This window comes from Schistocerca gregaria, chromosome 7 (genome assembly GCF_023897955.1).
Source record: "Schistocerca gregaria isolate iqSchGreg1 chromosome 7, iqSchGreg1.2, whole genome shotgun sequence".
Taxonomy (NCBI): domain Eukaryota; kingdom Metazoa; phylum Arthropoda; class Insecta; order Orthoptera; family Acrididae; genus Schistocerca; species Schistocerca gregaria.
The window spans coordinates 6,451,665-6,478,026 of record NC_064926.1 but is presented as its reverse complement, the minus strand read 5'-3'; the positions used below and the strand labels follow the sequence as shown (position 1 = coordinate 6,478,026).

Below are 26,362 nucleotides of genomic sequence, written 5' to 3'. Positions count from 1 at the left end.
CATACTATTAATTAAACAGTCTTAGAAGGATGGCTAACGAAATTGAGGCCAAGCGCGTCAGTCGGAGTTCCTGTAGTTCCCGGTACGGTTGGTGTATGCTGCTCTGTGGGGGGTGCCGAAGATTCCGTCTCAATGGTCCGCATGACAGCCGCATCATTGCTCGCATCCAATACTTCCATTTCCTGTGCCCAATTCCCAGTGAGAGTGGCCTCTGACAATAGCGATCCTGCGTTTCCTTGAGCGTGGGTATCCGGCAAAACGACTCTACTAGAGGTATCACTATCTTCCACCCGTCGTGGATTCACAGGGGGAGACACTACAGGATCAATGTCCATTCGACCAGACGCAGGGAGACCAACTTCAGAGGGTTCAGAAGTGTTCTGACTCATTTGGCTGCTTATTCGTTTCGCTTTGTCGCGGAGCTGTGGGGCGAGCTGATTGGCTCCTTGATGTGCAAGTCTCCGCTTCTTTTTGGAAGGCTTCCTGTTAGGGTTCGCAGTATCATCAACATCCGAAGTGGACTGTTGACTCTGGGGTTGATCCGCCGGGAACACAGCGTCTGCTTCATCCTCAGTACCAGTGGCATCAACCACTGGGGAGTCATCCGTCGTTACCTCCATCTCTGAGTGTGGTAGCGGCGGTGCCGCGTCAGCACTCGGTTCTTTGACGTTATCGGCCAAAACATCATTCAAACGAGGGGCATCTACAGGCGGGGTCGCGGGTGGAAGACCAGAAGCCGCGACAGCGTATGTCAGTGGCAGTGCCGTCGTCACAGGGGGGCTAGCGGCTTCACCGACAGGTATCTGCGTCACGCGTCTTTGTATACATTCAGAGCGCACGTGGCCGGGCGCACCACAGCCGGCACACGTTTTTGGCTGCCCATCATATATGACAATTCCGCGATGTCCACCTACGTAAATATATGAAGGTATGTGCTTCTGTAGATCGATCTTAACCTGCCTGACGCCGTTAAGCACCGGAAATTTGTGGGCATTGGACCAACGCTCCGCATAATTGTTAATGACCCTCCCGTAAGGTGTTAATGCAGAATTTATTTGCGCGGCTGATATTTCAAACGGGAGTTCGAAAATACGTGCCGTTCGGATGCCCAGTCCAGCATGCGTAATGCTGACGTCACTGACGGTACCATCGCTATGTTTAAACTTCAGTACACCTCCACTGGACTCCACAATTCTATCACACAGTTCAGAGGACGTTAATTTCACATAAACAACAATAGTCACGATAGAGAAATTTATCCCTACAATGTCATCAAAAGTAATCTTAGCTGTTTCCTCTAACCATGCTTCAACTTCAAACGAATTTGGTTTCGAAAAGTTCCTATCAAAGGTAAACTTCAAGGTATCTTTCCTGTTAGTCGGATTCATAATTCCACATCAGATCCTACAGAACGGAACGAATACTAATAAGCAGACGCTGTAAGCACGCGACTCACCGCCTGACGTAAACACTTCCTGCCGCAGCGCGCTGGCCCTGGAGGTCCGCTCACCACCGCTGCCGCAGGCAGACTGCCACTGAGCTAAAGAGGCGCGGCCTAGCGGTACTCTTGGGTACTTCGTCCTTACGGTCGTCTGCATCATCAGACTTCAGCTGACAACACTTCATATTACCGGCTAATATTTGCAGCTATGGCGACCCATTACTGCTTGGCTACACATCTGACACGTAACCGATGTGCTCTCCAAACAACAACACTTGCATTTCAGAACATGTCTTCCACACATGTCTACAAAATCACCTTCACATTCAAATACAGTTCCTTGTGACTGACAGAGACGTAGGCAAAGTTTAAAGTTGCTATTTCCATTACATCTCCTTAATCAGAAAAACGGTAATTTACATCTGCAGCGGAACAAAATTCCGTTCCGCCCAGCGTGTGGCTCGAACCCACGACCATAGGATTAAGAGTCTGACGCTCTACCGACTGAGCTAGCCGGCTACCTCGGTGAATACCTGCCGGATAGCACGTCACACAGTTCTCGTTTGGGTTGGGTGGTCCCATACAGAATCTCTCCATGCTGCCTAATGTTTTCCTAACGTCACACTCATCACGTACTTCACTTTTATGTCATAATCATTTCTGAGAGGTAAAGATATTGCATGACAGCATGCAGAGCTAGTGGCGTCAAAATTAACACACATACTTTATGTGACTCAAAAGCCGAACGAGTTACATTCCGACGTTGTTTTAGATGTGCAAGTGCCAGCCAAAACTCGCGGTGTCGGCACTCTGCCGACCATTTCGCTAGTTAACACCGGTCTTGTTGTGTGTGTTTCAAGCTCAAGAGCATTTCCAAGCAAAAAATGGTCAACAGCAACATTCAGACGGTTTCGTACTGCTCAATTGCTACATTAAAACGGTATGTTTCTTTTTCAGAACTGGAAAAAAACGAGCGTGACAACATTCGAACCTGTAATCATCAGATCCGAAGTCCGACGCCTTATCCATTAGGCCACATGGTCACTGACGACCAACTATATCATGTATACGACTCATCTCGAAACGCTCACACCCCTGAGGATTTGTGTTTTCGTTTTACAAAGCCGCTGCCCCTTGCTCTTTCCCACCCATTCGTTACATTCAACCTCTTACGAGACCGACCAAATATAGACTGAGAAACAAGACCACACACTTTGTGCATTCGGAATCGAAGGCAGGGCGTCCCTCGCCGCATTTGCTACGATGGCCATTTGCTAGTTCTGCAAAAGCGGCGGCGGCGACGACGACGACGACGACGACGACGACGACGACGACGACGACGACGACGACGACCGCGAGAGGCTCTGAGATATGTGAGAAATACATCTATAAAATGTAATTCAGGCTGCCTCGTCCCACTTTATGGTGTACCGCTTTGGCAAATGCTTTATCTGCGCCATTCGCCTTAATCACATCTGAGAGTAATTCTTAAAAAAAACGTCTGTCGCTAATTGTTCGTCATCACAGATACTGTTTGCTATACGGCCACGACGCGCAACTGATTTCCAAAATTCATCTTTCTCCTGTGTGGATGGAACGTCCGATGCCTGGTTTATTAGAGCAGTGCTCCACCACTGAGCTAAAGAGGCGCGGCCTAGCGGTACTCTTGGGTACTTCGTCCTTACGGTCGTCTGCATCATCAGACTTCAGCTGACAACACTTCATATTACCGGCTAATATTTGCAGCTATGGCGACCCATTACTGCTTGGCTACACATCTGACACGTAACCGATGTGCTCTCCAAACAACAACACTTGCATTTCAGAACATGTCTTCCACACATGTCTACAAAATCACCTTCACATTCAAATACAGTTTCCTTGTGACTGACAGAGACGTAGGCAAAGTTTAAAGTTGCTATTTCCATTACATCTCCTTAATCAGAAAAACGGTAATTTACATCTGCAGCGGAACAAAATTCCGTTCCGCCCAGCGTGTGGCTCGAACCCACGACCCTAGGATTAAGAGTCTGACGCTCTACCGACTGAGCTAGCCGGCTACCTCGGTGAATACCTGCCGGATAGCACGTCACACAGTTCTCGTTTGGGTTGGGTGGTCCCATACAGAATCTCTCCATGCTGCCTAATGTTTTCCTAACGTCACACTCGTCCCGTACTTCACTTTTATGTCATAATCATTTCTGAGAGGTAAAGAAATTGCATGACAGCATGCAGAGCTAGTGGCGTCAAAATTAACACACATACTTTATGTGACTCAAAAGCCGAACGAGTTACTTTCCGACGTTGTTTTAGATGTGCAAGTGCCAGTCAAAACTCGCGGTGTCGGCACTCTGCCGACCATTTCGCTAGTTAACACCGGTCTTGTTGTGTGTGTTTCAAGCTCAAGACCATTTCCAAGCAAAAAATGGTCAACAGCAACATTCAGACGCTTTCGTACTGCTCAATTGCTACATTAAAACGGTATGTTTCTTTTTCAGAACTGGAAAAAAACGAGCGTGACAACATTCGAACCTGTAATCATCAGATCCGAAGTCCGACGCCTTATCCATTTTTTTTTTTTTTTGGGGAAAATTCATCTTTCTCCTGTGTGGATGGAACGTCCGATGCCTGGTTTATTAGAGAAGTGCTCTACCACTGAGCTAAAGAGGCGCGGCCTAGCGGTACTCTTGGGTACTTCGTCCTTACGGTCGTCTGCATCATCAGACTTCAGCTGACAACACTTCATATTACCGGGTAATATTTGCAGCTATGGCGACCCATTACTGCTTGGCTACACATCTGACACGTAACCGATGTGCTCTCCAAACAACAACACTTGCATTTCAGAACATGTCTTCCACACATGTCTACAAAATCACCTTCACATTCAAATACAGTTTCCTTGTGACTGACAGAGACGTAGGCAAAGTTTAAAGTTGCTATTTCCATTACATCTCCTTAATCAGAAAAACGGTAATTTACATCTGCAGCGGAACAAAATTCCGTTCCGCCCAGCGTGTGGCTCGAACCCACGACCATAGGATTAAGAGTCTGACGCTCTACCGACTGAGCTAGCCGGCTACCTCGGTGAATACCTGCCGGATAGCACGTAACACAGTTCTCGTTTGGGTTGGGTGGTCCCATACAGAATCTCTCCATGCTGCCTAATGTTTTCCTAACGTCACACTCGTCACGTACTTCACTTTTATGTCATAATCATTTCTGAGAGGTAAAGAAATTGCATGACAGCATGCAGAGCTAGTGGCGTCAAAATTAACACACATACTTTATGTGACTCAAAAGCCGAACGAGTTACTTTCCGACGTTGTTTTAGATGTGCAAGTGCCAGTCAAAACTCGCGGTGTCGGCACTCTGCCGACCATTTCGCTAGTTAACACCGGTCTTGTTGTGTGTGTTTCAAGCTCAAGAGCATTTCCAAGCAAAAAATGGTCAACAGCAACATTCAGACGCTTTCGTACTGCTCAATTGCTACATTAAAATGGTATGTTTCTTTTTCAGAACTGGAAAAAAACGAGCGTGACAACATTCGAACCTGTAATCATCAGATCCGAAGTCCGACGCCTTATCCATTTTTTTTTTTTTTTGGGGAAAATTCATCTTTCTCCTGTGTGGATGGAACGTCCGATGCCTGGTTTATTAGAGAAGTGCTCTACTACTGAGCTAAAGAGGCGCGGCCTAGCGGTACTCTTGGGTACTTCGTCCTTACGGTCGTCTGCATCATCAGACTTCAGCTGACAACACTTCATATTACCGGCTAATATTTGCAGCTATGGCGACCCATTACTGCTTGGCTACACATCTGACACGTAACCGATGTGCTCTCCAAACAACAACACTTGCATTTCAGAACATGTCTTCCACACATGTCTACAAAATCACCTTCACATTCAAATACAGTTTCCTTGTGACTGACAGAGACGTAGGCAAAGTTTAAAGTTGCTATTTCCATTACATCTCCTTAATCAGAAAAACGGTAATTTACATCTGCAATGGAACAAAATTCCGTTCCGCCAAGCGTGTGGCTCGAACCCACGACCATAGGATTAAGAGTCTGACGCTCTACCGACTGAGCTAGCCGGCTACCTCGGTGAATACCTGCCGGATAGCACGTCACACAGTACTCGTTTGGGTTGGGTGGTCCCATACACAATCTCTCCATGCTGCCTAATGTTTTCCTAACGTCACACTCGTCACGTACTTCAATTTTATGTCATAATCATTTCTGAGAGGTAAAGAAATTGCATGACAGCATGCAGAGCTAGTGGCGTCAAAATTAACACACATACTTTATGTGACTCAAAAGCCGAACGCGTTACTTTCCGACGTTGTTTTAGATGTGCAAGTGCCAGTCAAAACTCGCGGTGTCGGCACTCTGAGGACCATTTCGCTAGTTAACACCGGTCTTGTTGTGTGTGTTTCAAGCTCAAGAGCATTTCCAAGCAAAAAATGGTCAACAGCAACATTCAGACGGTTTCGTACCGCTCAATTGCTACATTAAAATGGTATGTTTCTTTTTCAGAACTGGAAAGAAACGAGAGTGACAACATTCGAACCTGTAATCATCAGATCCGAAGTCCGACGCCTTATCCATTAGGCCACATGGTCACTGACGACCAACTATATCATGTATACGACTCATCTCGAAACGCTCACACCCCTGAGGATTTGTGTTTTCGTTTTACAAAGCCGCTGCCAATTGCTCTTTCCCACCCATTCGTTACATTCAACCTCTTACGAGACCGACCAAATATAGACTGAGAAACAAGACCACACACTTTGTGCATTCGGAATCGAAGGCAGGGCGTCCCTCGCCGCATTTGCTACGATGGCCATTTGCTAGTTCTGCAAAAGCGGCGGCGGCGACGACGACGACGACGACCGCGAGAGGCCCTGAGATATGTGAGAAATACATCTATAAAATGTAATTCAGGCTGCCTCGTCCCACTTTATGGTGTACCGCTTTGGCAAATGCTTTATCTGCGCCATTCGCCTTAATCACATCTGAGAGTAATTCTTAAAAAAAACGTCTGTCGCTAATTGTTCGTCATCACAGACACTGTTTGCTATACGGCCACGACGCGCAACTGATTTCCAAAATTCATCTTTCTCCTTTGTGGATGGAACGTCCGATGCTTGGTTTATTAGAGCAGTGCTCTACCACTGAGCTAAAGAGGCGCGGCCTAGCGGTACTCTTGGGTACTTCGTCCTTACGGTCGTCTGCATCATCAGACTTCAGCTGACAACACTTCATATTACCGGCTAATATTTGCAGCTATGGCGACCCATTACTGCTTGGCTACACATCTGACACGTAACCGATGTGCTCTCCAAACAACAACACTTGCATTTCAGAACATGTCTTCCACACATGTCTACAAAATCACCTTCACATTCAAATACAGTTTCCTTGTGACTGACAGAGACGTAGGCAAAGTTTAAAGTTGCTATTTCCATTACATCTCCTTAATCAGAAAAACGGTAATTTACATCTGCAGCGGAACAAAATTCCGTTCCGCCCAGCGTGTGGCTCGAACCCACGACCCTAGGATTAAGAGTCTGACGCTCTACCGACTGAGCTAGCCGGCTACCTCGGTGAATACCTGCCTGATAGCACTTCACACAGTTCACGTTTGGGTTGGGTGGTCCCATACAGAATCTCTCCATGCTGCCTAATGTTTTCCTAACGTCACACTCGTCACGTACTTCACTTTTATGTCATAATCATTTCTGAGAGGTAAAGAAATTGCATGACAGCATGCAGAGCTAGTGGCGTCAAAATTAACACACATACTTTATGTGACTCAAAAGCCGAACGAGTTACTTTCCGACGTTGTTTTAGATGTGCAAGTGCCAGTCAAAACTCGTGGTGTCGGCACTCTGCCGACCATTTCGCTAGTTAACACCGGTCTTGTTGTGTGTGTTTCAAGCTCAAGAGCATTTCCAAGCAAAAAATGGTCAACAGCAACATTCAGACGGTTTCGTACTGCTCAATTGCTACATTAAAACGGTATGTTTCTTTTTCAGAACTGGAAAAAAACGAGCGTGACAACATTCGAACCTGTAATCATCAGCTCCGAAGTCCGACGCCTTATCCATTAGGCCACATGGTCACTGACGACCAACTATATCATGTATACGACTCATCTCGAAACGCTCACACCCCTGAGGATTTGTGTTTTCGTTTTACAAAGCCGCTGCCCCTTGCTCTTTCCCACCCATTCGTTACATTCAACCTCTTACGAGACCGACCAAATATAGACTGAGAAACAAGACCACACACTTTGTGCATTCGGAATCGAAGGTAGGGCGTCCCTCGCCGCATTTGCTACGATGGCCATTTCCTAGTTCTGCAGAAGCGGCGGCGGCGGCGACGACGACGACGACGACCGCGAGAGGCTCTGAGATATGTGAGAAATACATCTATAAAATGTAATTCAGACTGCCTCGTCCCACTTTATGCTGTACCGCTTTGGCAAATGCTTTATCTGCGCCATTCGCCTTAATCACATCTGAGAGTAATTCTTAAAAAAAACGCCTGTCGCTAATTGTTCGTCATCACAGGTACTGTTTGCTATACGGCCACGACGCGCAACTGATTTCCAAAATTCATCTTTCTCCTGTGTGGATGGAACGTCCGATGCCTGGTTTATTAGAGCAGTGCTCTACCACTGAGCTAAAGAGGCGCGGCCTAGCGGTACTCTTGGGTACTTCGTCCTTACGGTCGTCTGCATCATCAGACTTCAGCTGACAACACTTCATATTACCGGCTAATATTTGCAGCTATGGCGACCCATTACTGCTTGGCTACACATCTGACACGTAACCGATGTGCTCTCCAAACAACAACACTTGCATTTCAGAACATGTCTTCCACACATGTCTACAAAATCACCTTCACATTCAAATACAGTTTCCTTGTGACTGACAGAGACGTAGGCAAAGTTTAAAGTTGCTATTTCCATTACATCTCCTTAATCAGAAAAACGGTAATTTACATCTGCAGCGGAACAAAATTCAGTTCCGCCCAGCGTGTGGCTCGAACCCACGACCCTAGGACTAAGAGTGTGACGCTCTACCGACTGAGCTAGCCGGCTACCTCGGTGAATACCTGCCGGATAGCACGTCACACAGTACTCGTTTGGGTTGGGTGGTCCCATACAGAATCTCTCCATGCTGCCTAATGTTTTCCTAACGTCACACTCGTCACGTACTTCACTTTTATGTGATAATCATTTCTGAGAGGTAAAGAAATTGCATGACAGCATGCAGAGCTAGTGGCGTCAAAATTAACACACATACTTTATGTGACTCAAAAGCCGAACGAGTTACTTTCCGACGTTGTTTTAGATGTGCAAGTGTCAGTCAAAACTCGCGGTGTCGGCACTCTGCCGACCATTTCGCCAGTTAACACCGGTCTTGTTGTGTGTGTTTCAAGCTCAAGAGCATTTCCAAGCAAAAAATGGTCAACAGCAACATTCAGACGGTTTCGTACTGCTCAATTGCTACATTAAAACGGTATGTTTCTTTTTCAGAACTGGAAAAAAACGAGCGTGACAACATTCGAACCTGTAATCATCAGATCCGAAGTCCGACGCCTTATCCATTAGGCCACATGGTCACTGACGACCAAATATATCATGTATACGACTCATCTCTAAACGCTCACACCCCTGAGGATTTGTGTTTTCGTTTTACAAAGCCGCTGCCCCTTGCTCTTTCCCACACATTCGTTACACTCAACCTCTTACGAGACTGACCAAATATAGACTGAGAAACAAGACCACACACTTTGTGCATTCGGAATCGAAGGCAGGGCGTCCCTCCTCGCATTTGCTACTTCTGCAGAAGCGGCGGCGGCGGCGGCGGCGGCGGCGACGACGACGACGACGACGACGACGACGACGACCGCAAGAGGCTCTGTGATATGTGAGAAATACATCTATAAAATGTAATTCAAACTGCCTCGCCCACTTTATGCTGTACCGCTTTGGCAAATGCTTTATCTGCGCCATTCGCCTTAATCACATCTGAGAGTAATTCTTAAAAAAAACGCCTGTCGCTAATTGTTCGTCATCACAGATACTGTTTGCTATACGGCCACGACGCGCAACTGATTTCCAAAATTCATCTTTCTCCTGTGTGGATGGAACGTCCGACGCCTGGTTTATTAGAGCAGTGCTCTACCACTGAGCTAAAGAGGCGCGGCCTAGCGGTACTCTTGGGTACTTCGTCCTTACGGTCGTCTGCATCATCAGACTTCAGCTGACAACACTTCATATTACCGGCTAATATTAGCAGCTATGGCGACCCATTACTGCTTGCCTACACATCTGACACGTAACCGATGTGCTCTCCAAACAACAACACTTGCATTTCAGAACATGTCTTCCACACATGTCTACAAAATCACCTTCACATTCAAATACAGTTTCCTTGTGACTGACAGAGACGTAGGCAAAGTTTAAAGTTGCTATTTCCATTACATCTCCTTAATCAGAAAAACGGTAATTTACATCCGCAGCGGAACAAAATTCCGTTCCGCCCAGCGTGTGGCTCGAACCCACGACCATAGGATTAAGAGTGTGACGCTCTACCGACTGAGCTAGCCGGCTACCTCGGTGAATACCTGCCGGATAGCACGTCACACAGTACTCGTTTGGGTTAGGTGGTCCCATACAGAATCTCTCCATGCTGCCTAATGTTTTCCTAACGTCACACTCGTCACGTACTTCACTTTTATGTCATAATCATTTCTGAGAGGTAAAGAAATTGCATGACAACATGCAGAGCTAGTGGCATCAAAATTAACACACATACTTTATGTGACTCAAAAGCCGAACGAGTTACTTTCCGACGTTGTTTTAGATGTGCAAGTGCCAGTCAAAACTCGCGGTGTCGGCACTCTGCCGACCATTTCGCTAGTTAACACCGGTCTTGTTGTGTGTGTTTCAAGCTCAAGAGCATTTCCAAGCAAAAAACGGTCAACAGCAACATTCAGACGGTTTCGTACTGCTCAATTGCTACATTAAAACGGTATGTTTCTTTTTCAGAACTGGAAAAAAACGAGCGTGACAACATTCGAACCTGTAATCATCAGCTCCGAAGTCCGACGGCTTATCCATTAGGCCACATGGTCACTGACGACTAACAATATCATGTATACGACTCATCTCGAAACGCTCACACCCCTGAGGATTTGTGTTTTCGTTTTACAAAGCCGCTGCGCCTTGCTCTTTCCCACCCATTCGTTACATTCAACCTCTTACGAGACCGACCAAATATAGACTGAGAAACAAGACCACAAAGTTTGTGCATTCGGAATCGAAGGCAGGGCGTCCCTCGCCGCATTTGCTACGATGGCCATTTGCTAGTTCTGCAGAAGCGGCGGCGGCGGCGACGACGACGACGACGACGACGACGACGACGACGACGACGACGACGACGACGACCGCGAGAGGCTCTGAGATATGTGAGAAATACATCTATAAAATGTAATTCAGACTGCCTCGTCCCACTTTATGCTGTACCGCTTTGGCAAATGCTTTATCTGCGCCATTCGCCTTAATCACATCTGAGAGTAATTCTTAAAAAAAACGCCTGTCGCTAATTGTTCGTCATCACAGGTACTGTTTGCTATACGGCCACGACGCGCAACTGATTTCCAAAATTCATCTTTCTCCTGTGTGGATGGAACGTCCGATGCCTGGTTTATTAGAGCAGTGCTCTACCACTGAGCTAAAGAGGCGCGGCCTAGCGGTACTCTTTGGTACTTCGTCCTTACGGTCGTCTGCATCATCAGACTTCAGCTGACAACACTTCATATTACCGGCTAATATTTGCAGCTATGGCGACCCATTACTGCTTGGCTACACATCTGACACGTAACCGATGTGCTCTCCAAACAACAACACTTGCATTTCAGAACATGTCTTCCACACATGTCTACAAAATCACCTTCACATTCAAATACAGTTTCCTTGTGACTGACAGAGACGTAGGCAAAGTTTAAAGTTGCTATTTCCATTACATCTCCTTTATCAGAAAAACGGTAATTTACATCTGCAGCGGAACAAAATTCCGTTCCGCCCAGGGTGTGGCTCGAACCCACGACCCTAGGATTAAGAGCCTGACGCTCTACCGACTGAGCTAGCCGGCTATCTCGGTGAATACCTGCCGGATAGCAAGTCACACAGTACTCGTTTGGGTTGGGTGGTCCCATACAGAATCTCTCCATGCTGCCTAATGTTTTCCTAACGTCACACTCGTCACGTACTCACTTTTACGTCATAATCATTTCTGAGAGGTAAAGAAATTGCATGACAGCATGCAGAGCTAGTGGCGTCAAAATTAACACACATACTTTATGTGACTGAAAAGCCGAACGAGTTACTTTCCGACGTTGTTTTAGATGTGCAAGTGCCAGTCAAAACTCGCGGTGTCGGCACTCTGAGGACCATTTCGCTAGTTAACACCGGTCTTGTTGTGTGTGTTTCAAGCTCAAGAGCATTTCCAAGCAAAAAATGGTCAACAGCAACATTCAGACGGTTTCGTACTGCTCAATTGCTACATTAAAACGGTATGTTTCTTTTTCAGAACTGGAAAAAAACGAGCGTGACAACATTCGAACCTGTAATCATCAGCTCCGAAGTCCGACGCCTTATCCATTATGCCACATGGTCACTGACGACCAACTATATCATGTATACGACTCATCTCGAAACGCTCACACCCCTGAGGATTTGTGTTTTCGTTTTACAAAGCCGCTGCCCCTTGCTCTTTCCCACCCATTCGTTACATTCAACCTCTTACGAGACCGACCAAATATAGACTGGGAAACAAGACCACAAACTTTGTGCATTCGGAATCGAAGGCAGGGCGTCCCTCGCCGCATTTGCTACGATGGCCATTTGCTACTTCTGCAGAAGTGGCGGCGACGGCGACGACCGCGAGAGGCTCTGAGATATGTGAGAAATACATCTATAAAATGTAATTCAGACTGCGTCGTCCCACTTTATGCTGTACCGCTTTGGCAAATGCTTTATCTGCGCCATTCGCCTTAATCACATCTGAGAGTAATTCTTAAAAAAAACGCCTGTCGCTAATTGTTCGTCATCACAGATACTAATTGCTATACGGCCACGACGCGCAACTGATTTCCAAAATTCATCTTTCTCCTGTGTGAATGGAACGTCCGATGCCTGGTTTATTAGAGCAGTGCTCTACCACTGAGCTAAAGAGGCGCGGCCTAGCGGTACTCATGGGTACTTCGTCCTTACGGTCGTCTGCATCATCAGACTTCAGCTGACAACACTTCATATTACCGGCTAATATTTGCAGCTATGGCGACCCATTACTGCTTGGCTACACATCTGACACGTAACCGATGTGCTCTCCAAACAACAACACTTGCATTTCAGAACATGTCTTCCACACATGTCTACAAAATCACCTTCACATTCAAATACAGTTTCCTTGTGACTGACAGAGACGTAGGCAAAGTTTAAAGTTGCTATTTCCATTACATCTCCTTAATCAGAAAAACGGTAATTTACATCTGCAGCGGAACAAAATTCCGTTCCGCCCAGCGTGTGGCTCGAACCCACGACCCGAGGACTAAGAGTGTGACGCTCTACCGACTGAGCTAGCCGGCTACCTCGGTGAATACCTGCCGGATAGCACGTCACACAGTACTCGTTTGGGTTGGGTGGTCCCATACAGAATCTCTCCATGCTGCCTAATGTTTTCCTAACGTCACACTCGTCACGTACTTCACTTTTATGTCATAATCATTTCTGAGAGGTAAAGAAATTGCATGACAGCATGCAGAGCTAGTGGCGTCAAAATTAACACACATACTTTATGTGACTCAAAAGCCGAACGAGTTACTTTCCGACGTTGTTTTAGATGTGCAAGTGTCAGTCAAAACTCGCGGTGTCGGCACTCTGCCGACCATTTCGCCAGTTAACACCGGTCTTGTTGTGTGTGTTTCAAGCTCAAGAGCATTTCCAAGCAAAAAATGGTCAACAGCAACATTCAGACGGTTTCGTACTGCTCAATTGCTACATTAAAACGGTATGTTTCTTTTTCAGAACTGGAAAAAAACGAGCGTGACAACATTCGAACCTGTAATCATCAGATCCGAAGTCCGACGCCTTATCCATTAGGCCACATGGTCACTGACGACCAAATATATCATGTATACGACTCATCTCTAAACGCTCACACCCCTGAGGATTTGTGTTTTCGTTTTACAAAGCCGCTGCCCCTTGCTCTTTCCCACACATTCGTTACACTCAACCTCTTACGAGACTGACCAAATATAGACTGAGAAACAAGACCACACACTTTGTGCATTCGGAATCGAAGGCAGGGCGTCCCTCCTCGCATTTGCTACTTCTGCAGAAGCGGCGGCGGCGGCGGCGACGACGACGACGACGACGACGACGACGACCGCAAGAGGCTCTGTGATATGTGAGAAATACATCTATAAAATGTAATTCAAACTGCCTCGTCCCACTTTATGCTGTACCGCTTTGGCAAATGCTTTATCTGCGCCATTCGCCTTAATCACATCTGAGAGTAATTCTTAAAAAAAACGCCTGTCGCTAATTGTTCGTCATCACAGATACTGTTTGCTATACGGCCACGACGCGCAACTGATTTCCAAAATTCATCTTTCTCCTGTGTGGATGGAACGTCCGATGCCTGGTTTATTAGAGCAGTGCTCTACCACTGAGCTAAAGAGGCGCGGCCTAGCGGTACTCTTGGGTACTTCGTCCTTACGGTCGTCTGCATCATCAGACTTCAGCTGACAACACTTCATATTACCGGCTAATATTAGCAGCTATGGCGACCCATTACTGCTTGCCTACACATCTGACACGTAACCGATGTGCTCTCCAAACAACAACACTTGCATTTCAGAACATGTCTTCCACACATGTCTACAAAATCACCTTCACATTCAAATACAGTTTCCTTGTGACTGACAGAGACGTAGGCAAAGTTTAAAGTTGCTATTTCCATTACATCTCCTTAATCAGAAAAACGGTAATTTACATCCGCAGCGGAACAAAATTCCGTTCCGCCCAGCGTGTGGCTCGAACCCACGACCATAGGATTAAGAGTGTGACGCTCTACCGACTGAGCTAGCCGGCTACCTCGGTGAATACCTGCCGGATAGCACGTCACACAGTACTCGTTTGGGTTAGGTGGTCCCATACAGAATCTCTCCATGCTGCCTAATGTTTTCCTAACGTCACACTCGTCACGTACTTCACTTTTATGTCATAATCATTTCTGAGAGGTAAAGAAATTGCATGACAACATGCAGAGCTAGTGGCGTCAAAATTAACACACATACTTTATGTGACTCAAAAGCCGAACGAGTTACTTTCCGACGTTGTTTTAGATGTGCAAGTGCCAGTCAAAACTCGCGGTGTCGGCACTCTGCCGACCATTTCGCTAGTTAACACCGGTCTTGTTGTGTGTGTTTCAAGCTCAAGAGCATTTCCAAGCAAAAAACGGTCAACAGCAACATTCAGACGGTTTCGTACTGCTCAATTGCTACATTAAAACGGTATGTTTCTTTTTCAGAACTGGAAAAAAACGAGCGTGACAACATTCGAACCTGTAATCATCAGCTCCGAAGTCCGACGGCTTATCCATTAGGCCACATGGTCACTGACGACTAACAATATCATGTATACGACTCATCTCGAAACGCTCACACCCCTGAGGATTAGTGTTTTCGTTTTACAAAGCCGCTGCGCCTTGCTCTTTCCCACCCATTCGTTACATTCAACCTCTTACGAGACCGACCAAATATAGACTGAGAAACAAGACCACACACTTTGTGCATTCGGAATCGAAGGCAGGGCGTCCCTCGCCGCATTTGCTACGATGGCCATTTGCTACTTCTGCAGAAGCGGCGGCGGCGGCGACGACGACGACGACGACGACGACGACGACGACGACGACGACGACGACCGCGAGAGGCTCTGAGATATGTGAGAAATACATCTATAAAATGTAAATCAGACTGCCTCGTCCCACTTTATGCTGTACCGCTTTGGCAAATGCTTTATCTGCGCCATTCGCCTTAATCACATCTGAGAGTAATTCTTAAAAAAAACGCCTGTCGCTAATTGTTCGTCATCACAGATACTGTTTGCTATACGGCCACGACGCGCAACTGATTTCCAAAATTCATCTTTCTCCTGTGTTGATGGAACGTCCGATGCCTGGTTTATTAGAGCAGTGCTCTACCACTGAGCTAAAGAGGCGCGGCATAGCCGTACTCTTGGGTACTTCGTCCTTACGGTCGTCTGCATCATCAGACTTCAGCTGACAACACTTCATATTACCGGCTAATATTTGCAGCTATGGCGACCCATTACTGCTTGGCTACACATCTGACACGTAACCGATGTGCTCTCCAAACAACAACACTTGCATTTCAGAACATGTCTTCCACACATGTCTACAAAATCACCTTCACATTCAAATACAGTTTCCTTGTGACTGACAGAGACGTAGGCAAAGTTTAAAGTTGCTATTTCCATTACATCTCCTTAATCAGAAAAACGGTAATTTACATCTGCAGCGGAACAAAATTCCGTTCCGCCAAGCGTGTGGCTCGACCCCACGACAATAGGATTAAGAGTATGACACTCTACCGACTGAGCTAGCCGGCTACCTCGGTGAATACCTGCCGGATAGAACGTCACACAGTAATCGTTTGGGTTGGGTGGTCCCATACAGAATCTCTCCATGCTGCCTAATGTTTTCCTAACGTCACACTCGTCACGTACTTCACTTTTATGTCATAATCATTTCTGAGAGGTAAAGAAATTGCATGACAGCATGCAGAGCTAGTGGCGTCAAAATTAACACACATACTTTATGTGACTCAAAAGCCGAACGAGTTACTTTCCGACGTTGTTTTAGATGTGCAAGTGCCAGTCAAAACTCGCGGTGTCGGCACTCTGCCGACCATTCCGCTAGTTAACACCGGTCTTGTTGTGTGTGTTTCAAGCTCAAGAGCATTTCCAAGCAAAAAATGGTCAACAGCAACATTCAGACGGTTTCGTACTGCTCAATTGCTACATTAAAACGGTATGTTTCATTTTCAGAACTGGAAAAAAACGAGCGTGACAACATTCGAACCTGTAATCATCAGATCCGAAGTCCGACGCCTTATCCATTAGGCCACATGGTCACTGACGACCAACTACATCATGTATACGACTCATCTCGAAACGCTCACACCCCTGAGGATTTGTGTTTTCGTTTTACACAGCCGCTGCCCCTTGCTCTTTCCCACCCATTCGTTACATTCAACCTCTTACGAGACCGACCAAATATAGACTGAGAAACAAGACCACAAACTTTGTGCATTCGGAATCGAAGGCAGGGCGTCCCTCCTCGCATTTGCTACTTCTGCAGAAGCGGCGGCGGCGGCGGCGACGACGACGACGACGACGACGACGACCGCAAGAGGCTCTGTGATATGTGAGAAATACATCTATAAAATGTAATTCAAACTGCCTCGTCCCACTTTATGCTGTACCGCTTTGGCAAATGCTTTATCTGCGCCATTCGCCTTAATCACATCTGAGAGTAATTCTTAAAAAAAACGCCTGTCGCTAATTGTTCGTCATCACAGATACTGTTTGCTATACGGCCACGACGCGCAACTGATTTCCAAAATTCATCTTTCTCCTGTGTGGATGGAACGTCCGATGCCTGGTTTATTAGAGCAGTGCTCTGCCACTGAGCTAAAGAGGCGCGGCCTAGCGGTACTCTTGGGTACTTCGTCCTTACGGTCGTCTGCATCATCAGACTTCAGCTGACAACACTTCATATTACCGGATAATATTAGCAGCTATGGCGACCCATTACTGCTTGCCTACACATCTGACACGTAACCGATGTGCTCTCCAAACAACAACACTTGCATTTCAGAACATGTCTTCCACACATGTCTACAAAATCACCTTCACATTCAAATACAGTTTCCTTGTGACTGACAGAGACGTAGGCAAAGTTTAAAGTTGCTATTTCCATTACATCTCCTTAATCAGAAAAACGGTAATTTACATCCGCAGCGGAACAAAATTCCGTTCCGCCCAGCGTGTGGCTCGAACCCACGACCATAGGATTAAGAGTGTGACGCTCTACCGACTGAGCTAGCCGGCTACCTCGGTGAATACCTGCCGGATAGCACGTCACACAGTACTCGTTTGGGTTAGGTGGTCCCATACAGAATCTCTCCATGCTGCCTAATGTTTTCCTAACGTCACACTCGTCACGTACTTCACTTTTATGTCATAATCATTTCTGAGAGGTAAAGAAATTGCATGACAGCATGCAGAGCTAGTGGCGTCAAAATTAACACACATACTTTATGTGACTCAAAAGCCGAACGAGTTACTTTCCGACGTTGTTTTAGATGTGCAAGTGCCAGTCAAAACTCGCGGTGTCGGCACTCTGCCGACCATTTCGCTAGTTAACACCGGTCTTGTTGTGTGTGTTTCAAGCTCAAGAGCATTTCCAAGCAAAAAACGGTCAACAGCAACATTCAGACGGTTTCGTACTGCTCAATTGCTACATTAAAACGGTATGTTTCTTTTTCAGAACTGGAAAAAAACGAGCGTGACAACATTCGAACCTGTAATCATCAGCTCCGAAGTCCGACGGCTTATCCATTAGGCCACATGGTCACTGACGACTAACAATATCATGTATACGACTCATCTCGAAACGCTCACACCCCTGAGGATTTGTGTTTTCGTTTTACAAAGCCGCTGCGCCTTGCTCTTTCCCACCCATTCGTTACATTCAACCTCTTACGAGACCGACCAAATATAGACTGAGAAACAAGACCACAAAGTTTGTGCATTCGGAATCGAAGGCAGGGCGTCCCTCGCCGCATTTGCTACGATGGCCATTTGCTAGTTCTGCAGAAGCGGCGGCGGCGGCGACGACGACGACGACGACGACGACGACGACGACGACGACGACCGCGAGAGGCTCTGAGATATGTGAGAAATACATCTATAAAATGTAATTCAGACTGCCTCGTCCCACTTTATGCTGTACCGCTTTGGCAAATGCTTTATCTGCGCCATTCGCCTTAATCACATCTGAGAGTAATTCTTAAAAAAAACGCCTGTCGCTAATTGTTCGTCATCACAGATACTGTTTGCTATACGGCCACGACGCGCAACTGATTTCCAAAATTCATCTTTCTCCTGTGTGGATGGAACGTCCGATGCCTGGTTTATTAGAGCAGTGCTCTACCACTGAGCTAAAGAGGCGCGGCCTAGCGGTACTCTTGGGTACTTCGTCCTTACGGTCGTCTGCATCATCAGACTTCAGCTGACAACACTTCATATTACCGGCTAATATTTGCAGCTATGGCGACCCATTACTGCTTGCCTACACATCTGACACGTAACCGATGTGCTCTCCAAACAACAACACTTGCATTTTAGAACATGTCTTCGACACATGTCTACAAAATCACCTTCACATTCAAATACAGTTTCCTTGTGACTGACAGAGACGTAGGCAAAGTTTAAAGTTGCTATTTCCATTACATCTCCTTAATCAGAAAAACGGTAATTTACATCTGCAGCGGAACAAAATTCCGTTCCGCCCAGCGTGTGGCTCGAACCCACGACCCTAGGATTAAGAGTCTGACACTCTACCGACTGAGCTAGCCGGCTACTTCGGTGAATACCTGCCGGATAGCACGTCACACAGTACTCGTTTGGGTTGGGTGGTCCCATACAGAATCTCTCCATGCTGCCTAATGTTTTCCTAACGTCACACTCGTCACATACTTCACTTTTATGTCATAATCATTTCTGAGAGGTAAAGAAATTGCATGACAGCATGCAGAGCTAGTGGCGTCAAAATTAACACACATACTTTATGTGACTCAAAAGCCGAACGAGTTACTTTCCGACGTTGTTTTAGATGTGCAAGTGCCAGTCAAAACTCGCGGTGTCGGCACTCTGCCGACCATTTCGCTAGTTAACACCGGTCTTGTTGTGTGTGTTTCAAGCTCAAGAGCATTTCGAAGCAAAAAATGGTCAACAGCAACATTCAGACGGTTTCGTACTGCTCAATTGCTACATTAAAACGGTATGTTTCTTTTGCAGAACTGGAAAAAAACGAGCGTGACAACATTCGAACCTGTAGTCATCTGATCCGAAGTCCGACGGCTTATCCATTAGGCCACATGGTGTATACGACTCATCTCGAAACGCTCACACCCCTGAGGATTTGTGTTTTCGTTTTACAAAGCCGCTGCCCCTTGCTCTTTCCCACCCATTCGTTACATTCAACCTCTTACGAGACCGACCAAATATAGACTGAGAAACAAGACCACACACTTTGTGCATTCGGAATCGAAGGCAGGGCGTCCCTCGCCGCATTTGCTACGATGGCCATTTGCTACTTCTGCAGAAGCGGCGGCGGCGGCGACGACGACGACGACGACGACGACGACGACGACCGCGAGAGGCTCTGAGATATGTGAGAAATACATCTATAAAATGTAAATCAGACTGCCTCGTCCCACTTTATGCTGTACCGCTTTGGCAAATGCTTTATCTGCGCCATTCGCCTTAATCACATCTGAGAGTAATTCTTAAAAAAAACGCCTGTCGCTAATTGTTCGTCATCACAGATACTGTTTGCTATACGGCCACGACGCGCAACTGATTTCCAAAATTCATCTTTCTCCTGTGTTGATGGAACGTCCGATGCCTGGTTTATTAGAGCAGTGCTCTACCACTGAGCTAAAGAGGCGCGGCATAGCGGTACTCTTGGGTACTTCGTCCTTACGGTCGTCTGCATCATCAGACTTCAGCTGACAACACTTCATATTACCGGCTAATATTTGCAGCTATGGCGACCCATTACTGCTTGGCTACACATCTGACACGTAACCGATGTGCTCTCCAAACAACAACACTTGCATTTCAGAACATGTCTTCCACACATGTCTACAAAATCACCTTCACATTCAAATACAGTTTCCTTGTGACTGACAGAGACGTAGGCAAAGTTTAAAGTTGCTATTTCCATTACATCTCCTTAATCAGAAAAACGGTAATTTACATCTGCAGCGGAACAAAATTCCGTTCCGCCAAGCGTGTGGCTCGACCCCACGACAATAGGATTAAGAGTATGACACTCTACCGACTGAGCTAGCCGGCTACCTCGGTGAATACCTGCTGGATAGAACGTCACACAGTAATCGTTTGGGTTGGGTGGTCCCATACAGAATCTCTCCATGCTGCCTAATGTTTTCCTAACGTCACACTCGTCACGTACTTCACTTTTATGTCATAATCATTTCTGAGAGGTAAAGAAATTGCATGACAGCATGCAGAGCTAGTGGCGTCAAAATTAACACACATACTTTATGTGACTCAAAAGCCGAACGAGTTACTTTCCGACGTTGTTTTAGATGTGCAAGTGCCAGTCAAAACTCGCGGTGTCGGCACTCTGCCGACCATTCCGCTAGTTAACACCGGTCTTGTTGTGTGTGTTTCAAGCTCAAGAGCATTTCCAAGCAAAAAATGGTCAACAGCAACATTCAGACGGTTTCGTACTGCTCAATTGCTACATTAAAACGGTATGTTTCATTTTCAGAACTGGAAAAAAACGAGCGTGACAACATTCGAACCTGTAATCATCAGATCCGAAGTCCGACGCCTTATCCATTAGGCCACATGGTCACTGACGACCAACTACATCATGTATACGACTCATCTCGAAACGCTCACACCCCTGAGGATTTGTGTTTTCGTTTTACACAGCCGCTGCCCCTTGCTCTTTCCCACCCATTCGTTACATTCAACCTCTTACGAGACCGACCAAATATAGACTGAGAAACAAGACCACAAACTTTGTGCATTCGGAATCGAAGGCAGGGCGTCCCTCGCCGCATTTGCTACGATGGCCATTTGCTGCTTCTGCAGAAGCGGCGGCGGCGACGACGACGACGACGACCGCGAGAGGCTCTGAGGTATGTGAGAAATACATCTATAAAATGTAATTCAGACTGCCTCGTCCCACTTTATGCTGTACCGCTTTGGCAAATGCTTTATCTGCGCCATTCGCCTTAATCACATCTGAGAGTAATTCTTAAAAAAAACGCCTGTCGCTAATTGTTCGTCATCACAGATACTGTTTGCTATACGGCCACGACGCGCAACTGATTTCCAAAATTCATCTTTCTCCTGTGTGGATGGAACGTCCGATGCCTGGTTTATTAGAGCAGTGCTCTACCACTGAGCTAAAGAGGCGCGGCCTAGCGGTACTCTTGGGTACTTCGTCCTTACGGTCGTCTGCATCATCAGACTTCAGCTGACAACACTTCATATTACCGGCTAATATTTGCAGCTATGGCGACCCATTACTGCTTGGCTACACATCTGACACGTAACCGATGTGCTCTCCAAACAACAACACTTGCATTTCAGAACATGTCTTCCACACATGTCTACAAAATCACCTTCACATTCAAATACAGTTTCCTTGTGACTGACAGAGACGTAGGCAAAGTTTAAAGTTGCTATTTCTATTACATCTCCTTAATCAGAAAAACGGTAATTTACATGTGCAGCGGAACAAAATTCCGTTCCGCCCAGCGTGTGGCTCGAACCCACGACCCTAGGATTAAGAGTCTGACACTCTACCGACTGAGCTACCCGGCTACCTCGGTGAATACCTGCCGGATAGCACGTCACAAAGTACTCGTTTGGGTTGGGTGGTCCCATACAGAATCTCTCCATGCTGCCTAATGTTTTCCTAACGTCACACTCGTCACGTACTTCACTTTTATGTCATAATCATTTCTGAGAGGTAAAGAAATTGCATGACAGCATGCAGAGCTAGTAACGTCAAAATTAACACACATACTTTATGTGACTCAAAAGCCGAACGAGTTACTTTCGACGTTGTTTTAGATGTGCAAGTGCCAGTCAAAACTCGCGGTGTCGGCACTCTGCCGACCATTTCGCTAGTTAACACCGGTCTTGTTGTGTGTGTTTCAAGCTCAAGAGCATTTCGAAGCAAAAAATGGTCAACAGCAACATTCAGACGGTTTCGTACTGCTCAATTGCTACATTAAAACGGTATGTTTCTTTTTCAGAACTGGAAAAAAACGAGCGTGACAACATTCGAACCTGTAATCAACAGATCCGAAGTCCGACGCCTTATCCATTAGGCCACATGGTCACTGACGACCAACTATATCATGTATACGACTCATCTCGAAACGCTCACACCCCTGAGGATTTGTGTTTTCGTTTTACACAGCCGCTGCCCCTTGCTCTTTCCCACCCATTCGTTACATTCAACCTCTTACGAGACCGACCAAATATAGACTGAGAAACAAGACCACACACTTTGTGCATTCGGAATCGAAGGCAGGGCGTCCCTCGCCGCATTTGCTACGATGGCCATTTGCTAGTTCTGCAAAAGCGGCGGCGGCGACGACGACGACGACCGCAAGTGGCTCTGAGATATGTGAGAAATACATCTATAAAATGTAATTCAGACTGCCTCGTCCCACTTTATGCTGTACCGCTTTGGCAAATGCATTATCTGCGCCATTCGCCTTAATCACATCTGAGAGTAATTCTTAAAAAAAACGCCTGTCGCTAATTGTTCGTCATCACAGATACTGTTTGCTATACGGCCACGACGCGCAACTGATTTCCAAAATTCATCTTTCTCCTGTGTGAATGGAACGTCCGATGCCTGGTTTATTAGAGCAGTGCTCTAGCACTGAGCTAAAGAGGCGCCGCCTAGCGGTACTCTTGGGTATTTCGTCCTTACGGTCATCTGCATCATCAGACTTCAGCTGACAACACTTCATATTACCGGCTAATATTTGCAGCTATGGCGAACCTTTACTGCTTGGCTACACATCTGACACGTAACCGATGTGCTCTCCAAACAACAACACTTGCATTTCAGAACATGTCTTCCACACATGTCTACAAAATCACCTTCACATTCAAATACAGTTTCCTTGTGGCTGACAGAGACGTAGGCAAAGTTTAAAGTTGCTATTTCCATTACATCTCCTTAATCAGAAAAACGGTAATTTACATCTGCAGCGGAACAAAATTCCGTTCCGCCCAGCGAACTCACGACCCTAGGATTAAGAGTCTGGCACTCTACCGACTGAGCTAGCCGGCTACCTCGGTGAATACATGCCGGATAGCACGTCACACAGTACTCGTTTTGGTTGGGTGGTCCCATACAGAATCTCTCCATGCTGCCTAATGTTTTCCTAATGTCACACTCGTCACGTACTTCACTTTTATGTCATAATCATTTCTGAGAGGTAAAGAAATTGCATGACAGCATGCAGAGCTAGTGGCGTCAAAATTAACACACATACTTTATGTGACTCAAAAGCCGAACGAGTTACTTTCGACGTTGTTTTAGATGTGCAAGTGCCAGTCAAAACTCGCGGTGTCGGCACTCTGCCGACCATTTCGCTAGTTAACACCGGTCTTGTTGTGTGTGTTTCAAGCTCAAGAGCATTTCGAAGCAAAAAATGGTCAACAGCAACATTCAGACGGTTTCGTACTGCTCAATTGCTACATTAAAACGGTATGTTTCTTTTTCAGAACTGGAAAAAAACGAGTGTGACAACATTCGAACCTGTAATCATCAGATCCGAAGTCCGACGCCTTATCCATTAGGCCACATGGTCACTGACGACCAACTATATCATGTATACGACTCATCTCGAAACGCTCACACCCCTGAGGATTTGTGTTTTCGTTTTACACAGCCGCTGCCCCTAGCTCTTTCCCACCCATTCGTTACATTCAACCTCTTACGAGACCGACCAAATATAGACTGAGAAACAAGACCACACACTTTGTGCATTCGGAATCGAAGGCAGGGCGTCCCTCGCCGCATTTGCTACGATGGCCATTTGCTAGTTCTGCAAAAGTGGCGGCGGCGACGACGACGACGACGACGACCGCAAGTGGCTCTGAGATATGTGAGAAATACATCTATAAAATGTAATTCAGACTGCCTCGTCCCACTTTATGCTGTACCGCTTTGGCAAATGCTTTATCTGCGCCATTCGCCTTAATCACATCTGAGAGTAATTCTTAAAAAAAACGCCTGTCGCTAATTGTTCGTCATCACAGATACTGTTTGCTATACGGCCACGACGCGCAACTGATTTCCAAAATTCATCTTTCTCCTGTGTGAATGGAACGTCCGATGCCTGGTTTATTAGAGCAGTGCTCTAGCACTGAGCTAAAGAGGCGCCGCCTAGCGGTACTCTTGGGTATTTCGTCCTTACGGTCATCTGCATCATCAGACTTCAGCTGACAACACTTCATATTACCGGCTAATATTTGCAGCTATGGCGAACCTTTACTGCTTGGCTACACATCTGACACGTAACCGATGTGCTCTCCAAACAACAACACTTGCATTTCAGAACATGTCTTCCACACATGTCTACAAAATAAGCTTCACATTCAAATACAGTTTCCTTGTGACTGACAGAGACGTAGGCAAAGTTTAAAGTTGCTATTTCCATTACATCTCCTTAATCAGAAAAACGGTAATTTACATGTGCAGCGGAACAAAATTCCGTTCCGCCCAGCGTGTGGCTCGAACCCACGACCCTAGGATTAAGAGTCTGACACTCTACCGACTGAGCTAGCCGGCTACCTCGGTGAATACCTGCCGGATAGCACGTCACACAGTACTCGTTTGGGTTGGGTGGTCCCATACAGAATCTCTCCATGCTGCCTAATGTTTTCCTAACGTCACACTCGTCACGTACTTCACTTTTATGTCATAATCATTTCTGAGAGGTAAAGAAATTGCATGACAGCATGCAGAGCTAGTAACGTCAAAATTAACACACATACTTTATGTGACTCAAAAGCCGAACGAGTTACTTTCGACGTTGTTTTAGATGTGCAAGTGCCAGTCAAAACTCGCGGTGTCGGCACTCTGCCGACCATTTCGCTAGTTAACACCGGTCTTGTTGTGTGTGTTTCAAGCTCAAGAGCATTTCGAAGCAAAAAATGGTCAACAGCAACATTCAGACGGTTTCGTACTGCTCAATTGCTACATTAAAACGGTATGTTTCTTTTTCAGAACTGGAAAAAAACGAGCGTGACAACATTCGAACCTGTATTCATCAGATCCGAAGTCCGACGCCTTATCCATTAGGCCACATGGTCAATGACGACCAACTATATCATGTATACGACTCATCTCGAAACGCTCACACCCCTGAGGATTTGTGTTTTCGTTTTACACAGCCGCTGCCCCTTGCTCTTTCCCACCCATTCGTTACATTCAACCTCTTACGAGACCGACCAAATATAGACTGAGAAAAAAGACCACACACTTTGTGCATTCGGAATCGAAGGCAGGGCGTCCCTCGCCGCATTTGCTACGATGGCCATTTGCTACTTCTGCAGAAGCGGCGGCGGCGGCGACGACGACGACGACGACGACGACGACGACTACCGCGAGAGGCTCTGAGATATGTGAGAAATACATCTATAAAATGTAATTCAGACTGCCTCGTCCCACTTTATGCTGTACCGCTTTGGCAAATGCTTTAAGTACTAAGAAAGTACAAGAAATATTCACCACAACGGTGAACCCTGCAAAAGAAAAAATTAAAATAAACAAAGTTAAGGCAACCAAAAATGTGGTTATTGTAAATGTTGCTACAGAAGAAGGCAGGGAAAAAATACTTAATCACACGAAGCTTAATAAGGTAGTGAAATGCGAACCGCCTAAAAAGCGGAATCCGCTGGTGATATTATATGATGTACCTGTGGCAATAGAGGAAAATGAGATATACGAAGC

The 26,362-nt window shown here is 46.3% G+C and overlaps 5 non-coding genes across 5 annotated transcripts; all 5 read right to left on the bottom strand.

Annotated features, from left to right (window-relative positions):
- Positions 1-1,887: 1,887 nt before the first annotated feature.
- Trnak-cuu (transfer RNA lysine (anticodon CUU)) lies at positions 1,888-1,960 on the bottom strand. Its single transcript has one exon. It is a non-coding gene; the product is annotated as a tRNA-Lys (tRNA).
- A 1,468-nt stretch (positions 1,961-3,428) lies between these two features.
- On the bottom strand, positions 3,429-3,501 carry Trnak-cuu (transfer RNA lysine (anticodon CUU)). The gene has a single exon. It is a non-coding gene; the product is annotated as a tRNA-Lys (tRNA).
- A 948-nt stretch (positions 3,502-4,449) lies between these two features.
- On the bottom strand, positions 4,450-4,522 carry Trnak-cuu (transfer RNA lysine (anticodon CUU)). The gene has a single exon. It is a non-coding gene; the product is annotated as a tRNA-Lys (tRNA).
- Positions 4,523-5,469: 947 nt separating this feature from the next.
- Trnak-cuu (transfer RNA lysine (anticodon CUU)) lies at positions 5,470-5,543 on the bottom strand. Its single transcript has one exon. It is a non-coding gene; the product is annotated as a tRNA-Lys (tRNA).
- A 1,432-nt stretch (positions 5,544-6,975) lies between these two features.
- Positions 6,976-7,048, bottom strand: Trnak-cuu (transfer RNA lysine (anticodon CUU)). Its single transcript has one exon. It is a non-coding gene; the product is annotated as a tRNA-Lys (tRNA).
- Between the last annotated feature and the right edge of the window lie 19,314 nt (positions 7,049-26,362).